The sequence below is a fragment of the Hibiscus syriacus genome, unplaced genomic scaffold (assembly GCF_006381635.1).
Source record: "Hibiscus syriacus cultivar Baekdansim isolate YM2019G1 unplaced genomic scaffold, ASM638163v2 tig00111540_pilon, whole genome shotgun sequence".
In the NCBI taxonomy this organism is placed as follows: Eukaryota; Viridiplantae; Streptophyta; class Magnoliopsida; order Malvales; family Malvaceae; genus Hibiscus; species Hibiscus syriacus.
This window is the reverse complement of record NW_024063114.1, coordinates 718,136-726,215: the sequence shown is the minus strand read 5'-3', so window position 1 is coordinate 726,215 and position 8,080 is coordinate 718,136. Positions and strand designations below refer to the sequence as shown.

Genomic DNA, 8,080 nt, shown 5'->3' with positions numbered 1-8,080 from the left:
ATAAAACGACGTCATTTTGGGCTTTTGGTGAGGGATCCACATCATCACCGTCACGGCACAAAATTACCATATCATCATTGATGTTAATGGATTAACGGCGAATTGGTATAATTGTAGCTAAACATAAACATTAGTGTTAAAATTGTCAAAATTAAAATGTCAGTGACATTTTTGAACCCGCGCTTAAAGGTAAGTGGTAATTGAAGTGGTTAACCCTTCTTTTTATCTGTTTATTTTTCTTAAACTTCCTGTACTATTTATCAACTTTACAATCATTGGAATTCTAAATTAATCAAAGCATACCTTAACACAGATATCTATGAATAAAAAGAATAACTTACATGATAAACAATATTTGGTCACTGAGTTTGAGATACATACTTGTACCCGACACTCATATATAGTGTCCCAGAAGCATAGTATACATATTTGTATTATTTTCCTTTTGACCAAAGGAGGGTCTGATTTCTTCGGATGAATTAGTAATGTTCTTGATATATTGCTCCAAATTCAGCTCTCCATGTCTGATCATCATCATATGGAATTGCACTGCTGTTCTGCGTTGCTACATCCGAATCCTCCCGGTATAATGGTTGCAGTGCAGATTCCGGCAATCTGCTCTCTGCAAGGTACTGTTTCATGGTGACCATTTCCATCTTGTGTTTTCTTTTTAGCTTCTCCACTTGCTGCTTTAACTTTTCATTCTCTTGCTGAACATTTCCAAACTTCTCCTGTGAAAAAACGACGGACTCAAGTTAGGATCAAACTCTGAAGGTTTACTAATCAGTAAAAATATCGAAGTTTTTGCTTTGTCACCTCCGCAATTGAAGCAGCCTGCTCAGCTTCTCTCAGCCTAACAAGGAGTTCTCCAGCTGCATGAACAGCCTCCGCTGTATCTCTTAGCTGGATTCTGAGACTTTTGTTCTCTTTTTCCAAAAATTCTTTCTCCCTTTCCCTTTCAACTCTAAGAGCTGAGAGCTCAGCAGCCAGGGATTTGGCGAAACGTGCACCGTGGCCTTTTTTCCCTGCCTTTGCTGCTGCTTTCTTTACTTCTGCTATGCCTTCCATTATTGCCCGGTGCTTCGTAACAAGATCGTTGTATTTTTCCTGAAGGTCAGCATAATGTTCAACCATTCTAGCATGACAAAGGACAGATCTGCTAAGAGCATCATCTAATTCCTCGGTGCACTTCTTCTCTAGCTTCAGTTCCATCTCTACTTTCTTGGCACGACAGCGGATGGATTCAAGGTCCATCCTGAGTTCATCTGTCAATGATATCCAATCACTTTCCATTTCCATCCATCTCTGTCTTTCCCTCTCGAGTTCTTCCTCGTTGTTATTACGACTGTCTACACTTTTTCGTGGTTGAATGGAACGTGACAACAAAGAGGACCTCAGTTTTTCAGTAGACATGTTTGGAGATGGAGCAGCATGTGACTGCAATATGCTCTTCAATGTTTCAATTTCCAGAAGAAGTTCTTCCTTTTCACTCGCATCAAAATGTTCTTTTCCATTACCACCATTGTTGGATTGGTCAAGTGGTATTATTTCCATTACCTGTAGAAGTTTATAGACCATCAAAATATAGCCCGAGTATATATTCTCATTCTAAAGGGATCATAAAGATTATTACCAGATGATTTAACTGCTCAATTTTGGCTGCTTGCTCCTTACAAATACTTTCAAGTGTTTTCTCTCTTCTGGTGGCTTCTTCCAAATCCCTTGTTACAGCCTGAAATTGAAGCAACAAAACTAATAAGTACACAACAACAACCAAACCATAAAAGGGAGCATGCTTCAGCAAGTCAACATACCGGGTTCTCGTCATCTCCCTGTTTGTTGTCAAACTTCCTTTGGCAAGATGAACAAAGAAGAGAAGTAGAAGAATCATCTGAAGATGGTTTGTCATTTGGTAATGTTTGAACAGAAGCATTGGCCTTTTCTGCTTCTGGACAAGGCTTCAGCATTAAGTCTTCGAAAGAGAAGGCAACTGAAGATCTGTTGGAAGCTGAACCATGCTGATGATTATCAATAATCTGCAGGCCTCTTTGAAGGCTAGCAGCCAATGACTCTCTAGGTCCTAAAAAAGTCTTGCTTGCACGTAATGATGACTTGATGTGCACGTTGGGCTTGAGTGACTGACGTAGTACCTCTGACTCTGAACTCTCTGATACATTGTTCTGACTGGCCAGAAGTGCAGATGGGACAGCCATGCTTTTCCTTATATTATTTGCAATTTTTGGAGACTCTGACAAAGTAGGCTCTTCGAGGATTGAAGACCGACTGTGTGGGCTAATGGAGGTGCTATTTCTAATTGAAGGATCAACTGAAAGGTTATCAGCTGATGCGGAAATGGCCATGGGAGGGAGTTCCTCTACATCAATTTCTTCCATCTCTGTTTCTTTTGGGCTATGAATGTCATCTTCACTCAGCAAGTCTGTCTCACAACTTCCTCTCGCGGAAGAAGTCTGAATGGAACCTCTCTTGTTAGATGTATCTCTTACGTTTGTCTCAATAGAGCTATGCAAATAATCTAGGTGCTGTCGTAGTTCCTTTACATCTTCCTCACCAATATTAAGCTCCTCCTGGACCTCCTGGTATTCATTATCTATGTGTGGAAGGATCAAAGAGCGGTTCAGACTTACTCTTAACTGGTTCAAGCTTTCACGTGCATTCCACCCATTAACATATTCAGTTTTACTACCAACTGAGCTATATGTATCAGACTTTGCTCCTATAAGCTCTTCCTGTAATTGATAAGAGCAAGTCAGGTCATGATCAAGTACAATAAGTTAAAAAAGTAAGTAATGCAGAAACTTTTCGACCTTCAGTAGACGAATCTGATCACTCAAGCCGTTGACATGATCTTCAGATATTTCATTTATTACTGGCTCGTTTCTTACAGATTTAATCCTTTGCCCGAATCTGAGAGTGCTCAGTATTTCACTACTATTTCTGCAGTCAAAAACAACGTAAGCCTTGCTTAAAAGAAATGCCTTTTGAAAACATCACTACTATGTCTTAAACGTTCAACGTTATTGCAACTCGCATTCAATAAAGAACAAACTCGAAAAATGTAGTCCGACTATAATACCTGTTGTCTGCAGAAATGTTGCAAATAACTGTTAGTTTGGCATTTCCCCCGAGGGATTCTCTCAGTATACGTGTTAAACAGGAACCTCCATATGGAGCCTCTTCAGGTTGACTTTCTTTTGCAAGAGTGTTAACCAAATATCTACATCATTAAACAACCAAAGATTATCCACAAGCTCTATCAACAATACCCAATAATCACATACATACTTGAAACTTTATAAACATATCAACATATAATCTCTCTATTTGAATGGCTACAGATTATATAAAGAGTACGATACACATACCCTAGCTGTGATAGGGACTTCTTTACATTTTTGTCTTCCTGTACACGTTGTCTACTCACATCTTCAAGTTTGTTTCTATCCAGTCCTGCAAGGTCAATCAAGCTGATTCTGCTTGTTCTTGAACAGCCGAAACATTTTGAAGAAGCTTCCTGTGGTATCAATGATGATCAGCTCATTAATTTGAGAGGAAAATCCTAGATTCTATATATGCAGTTATGCACAAGCATGTTTGGTAGCACTCATCATGGAATTGAACAGCTTCAAAGAGAAAGTGCTACAAAACATAACTACACTGATTGACACCCAAAAGAAAAGATTAGCAGAAGTTAAAACTCGATCGTGGCTGTACCTTGCACCAAGATTCGATGAAGAAAGTAAACACAATGTGAGACCGAGAACTCTTAGAATTTACGGTTGTTGCTCCAACCTTCCTACTTGAAAGCCCCTGTAACACACAATATTGAAGTGACCATGTACTAGTAAGAATAAAGCATGATAAATAATTAGGCGATCAATGCTTTATTTAGAATAGAAAACTTGTTCTAGTAAATGGTTGGCCGCCTACCTTAATCAAAATTTGAGTTACATCCTCGTAACTAGAAACATATTCTTCAGTCAAATTCTCAACATACATTCCATTCTTTGCATCATCCTTTATCTGAAAAACAATGTCCAATAATCCAATTATACACCATGAAGCAATAAACCCTGAAAAACTGTTTTAAGTGGGAAATAAGTAATAGTCAATATTCACCTCAAGGTTCCTTTGAGTTGGATCAAGTAAATCCCCAATTTGTTCATTGTAAATCTGCAAAATAATCGTGCACAAGTCATTACATTTTATGAAGCAAAAAACAGAAAATTTTTACACTAATCTACAAACTCATGATTGAAAACTCGGCCTGCTTTATGAACTCCACAGTGATCCATTCTAAAAAAAATGGGATCAGTGCAAAGCAAGCAAATTATGTCCTAAAGACCTGCTTCAAAACCAGTACGTACCTCAAGAAAGGAACAACGGCACTGATAATTTGTCTGTCTACCGTCAGAGTTCTCTTGTTCCTGTAAAATTCAAAGCATATGAAGCAACGAACCACACTTCCAGGTTCCCATTATAACAAAATTCAGGATAAGGAAAATAGAAGAGCATACCCTTTGAATCTCAGAGAACAGCATTTGGAAGATACGAGGGACAATCCCCTGGTGGCTTCCGGGTGATGGATCATCAACCATGGCTCTTGGTGGACCCCACATTGTGTAAGTCTTTCCACTTCCAGTCTATTCACAAAGTAATTTCGTATAAACCATGGTTACTTTATACACAACTTTCCATCAATTGTTCTAGTCACTAATATTCATCAAGCAGGTGGAGAGGAGCTTAATATATATATCGTAGAGTACCTGTCCGTATGACAACATTGAAGCGTTGTAACCAGCTAATGCATTTTGTACCAAAGGAACACCAATTTGCTGAAAAACATCCTCCTGGTAGCCACCAAAAAATATATACAGTTTATGAGCCAAAACACCCATTTTTTTAATGTAAGAAACAGGATTTGAAATTTGCTTGTACCGACTAACCTGACTGGACTTTGCATCAAGAACGGAATCGAAAGTGAATTTGCGGTCACCAACTGATAAAGAATATGAAGAAACCTTCCTCAGTGTTCGATTCACTTCTTTTTCTTGGCCATTTATGGGTCTAATTCTCACTACCACCTAATTGTTAACAAAAAATATGAAAATCAAGTTGCAATAAAAATCAAGATGCAATGAATTCAGTTTTCAACTTTACTAAAGATGAAAAAAAAAATAAAAAAAATCGTAATCAAGTGTAGAAATATGCTAAAAGCTTAAAAGATATGAGAATCATGTTACATTAAAACAAAATAGTAGAAAATTAAATAATCAAGTTTGTAAATTTAACTTGACAGATGGATCTATATTCGTCAATTTTCCATTTTGTTCTTCGGATTCAGCAATCTCTTTCTGCTTAAATTCCAAACAATTACTCAAACTATATAAAGTTTCTCGAAGGAAAATAAAAGCTGATATTTTTTACAATACCTTGATGGAGAGTTCATAGGAAATGGAATTTGAGGATGAGCGTGAGGTGGGTTGATGGAGCGAGAAGTAAGAGATTTGGGGATAATTTTGCAGAATTACTGACTTGAATAATGTTGGGATCTGGTGGAGGGGTGTTTTCAGAGTTGGATTTCTTGGCGCTTTTCTTAAGCTTTGATTTTGGAATCAAATTCCGAAGCGAAGACGTCGAAATGCTTCCAAAGAAACGGCCATTATCCGCAACGGCGGCTTCTGTTCTCGATTTCATTCTTTTGCTTTCTTGTTTTGGGGGAATTGGGAAGAAGAAGAAAGATTTGGGATATCTCTGAGAAAAAGAGTGTGTGTGTGTGTGTGTGTGTGAGAGAGAGAGAGAGAGGGGGAAAGCGAGTGCTAATTTGAAGTTAAATTTGAATTTGTAGAGAACCAGAAAGGCGGTGGAAATTTTTGTAGTGGTGACGAGGAGATGGAGATGACCGTTGGCCTTTTGAATTCTTACAACTTTTAGATCTTAACCGGTCTGAAATGACTATAATATCCTTTCATACCTTTTCTGTTTCCCCCCTCTTTCGGAAAGCAAAATAATAAGGTTAATTTTAGTAAGTTTGAACGAGGAATGAATTAGATCAATAAAGCTCTATAAAAATGATATGTTTTTAAAATATAAACAATGAAATCAATAGTAAATGTCTATATTATATCTTTTGATTTGTCTGATAATTTTATCTCTCCCGAATTAGATAAAAAAACAAGTTAATTTTTAATGAAATTATATTTTAATTAAAATTTTATTTATATATTGAATAATTCAGGTCAGGTGCTACATAGACTCAATAGGAGGGTGATCCTCTAACTAATTTATTAAAATTATAATGTCGGAATTTTAACTACGAGCGTTGTCTAATAAATTCATGTCTCATCCTGTTATATCAAATTTTATGTAATTTTTTTAAGCTCTTTAACAAAATAAGATATTAAATCCCTTAAACAACATTTAAAATTAAAATACTATAAGATCGTCTCTCATAATAGACCTTTACTATACATAGGCTAAATTATTACTCAAGCAACAAACTATTTAATCGATTTGAATTCCTTTGAAAGCAAAATAAAACATAGGTCCTACCATTTCATCAATAAATCGATTTGGTTCACGGAATGTAAGATTACAAGTGGGAATAAAAGATTACCAAGGATTAGGATTACTGAGAATGTTGTATTTTGTGTTTGGTTGGTTTAGCAGGAATGTAAAATTACCGTGTTTGGTTAAAGGAATAAAAGATTATTGAAATTTATATTTGACCAAATTGTCCTTATTATATATTTAGTTTTTTAACAAGTTGGAAAATATTTATATATTTTCTTTAAAAATTTAAATTCATAAAATTTATATAATTTTTTTACAAAATTGAAAATATAAAAAGGTTTAATGAAATGGTAAAATTTTATTTTAACCCCTGAACTTCATATAAAATTTTAATTATATATTTTTTTGTAAAGCTAAAATAGTTTAAGGATAAATTTGTAATTTAACCTTCGTAGAATTTTTATTATTCAATGATAGAATAAGGATATTTTTTAAAGAAAAAAAATTAAGGACGTTTTAGTCCAAAACGCCCTAGAATTTTTATTATTCAATGACAGAATAAGGATATTTTTTAAAGAAAAAAAAGTAAGGGCGTTTTAGTCCAAAACTCTGGTAATCCACAATACCTAAGGAAAGGGAGGTAATGACATTTCCAGTAATATACCCCCAAAAAATCCACTATTGGTAATATAAGATTACCGAGAATGACATTCCCAACCAACCAAACGGGGGAATGTCGATTCCATTCCCATGAGAATCTCACATTCCCCCAACCAAACACACCCTAAGGGCGTTCTAAAATCCACCATTATCATAATCCAAAGCAGTAGATAGGGGCAATTGGGTCAATCCTGAAGATTAAAAAATATAGTCGTTGTGAGCAGTGTTTGGGGTCAGCAGATGTCATGTTAATATAACAACAACAACAAAACCCTATTCCCATATGCAATGGGGTAAGGGGAGGTAGGGTAGTAGGCTGCCCCCAACACCAGGTTGAGAGCAGCTTCCGTGGAAGACCTCTGGCAGTCATAAAATTAAAAATAAAGATAAAATACAATGCATGTATAAATAAATAAATACATAGGTGAACAGTCTTCATATGCAGTCTTCATATGCGTGTATGTAATGGTAATTAATCCCTGCAAATAAATCTCTGCGTAAAAACTCTGCATATAGGCAGAAACGTAAGTCTCGGCTAAATTTTAAAAAAGGAAACATGAAGAGAAAGATGCACAATAGTCAGCGATGGTAAGGTACGAGACGGAATAAAGTCAAATGGGTTTCAAACCTAAACTAAAGCAACACTACTCCGCTCCCCTAGTTCTAAGCATTCATAAATTCCAATGACATAGACGTATAAAAAGTAGAAGTCATGGAAATTACTACAAAGGCATTAAAAAGAAGACGAAGATGCTACACCCTATGGTTGTGACCTACACTACTCAGCTACCCTGGTCTTAAGTATCCATACTTTCCTGTCATAGGTCATGTCCTTGGTAAGGGCTAAATCCTTCAAATCAAATCTCAAGCAGTCTACCCACTTCCTCCT

General features: G+C 36.2%; 1 pseudogene; it reads right to left on the bottom strand.

Annotated features, from left to right (window-relative positions):
- Positions 1–399: 399 nt before the first annotated feature.
- LOC120164524 lies at positions 400–5,741 on the bottom strand (annotated as a pseudogene).
- Between the last annotated feature and the right edge of the window lie 2,339 nt (positions 5,742–8,080).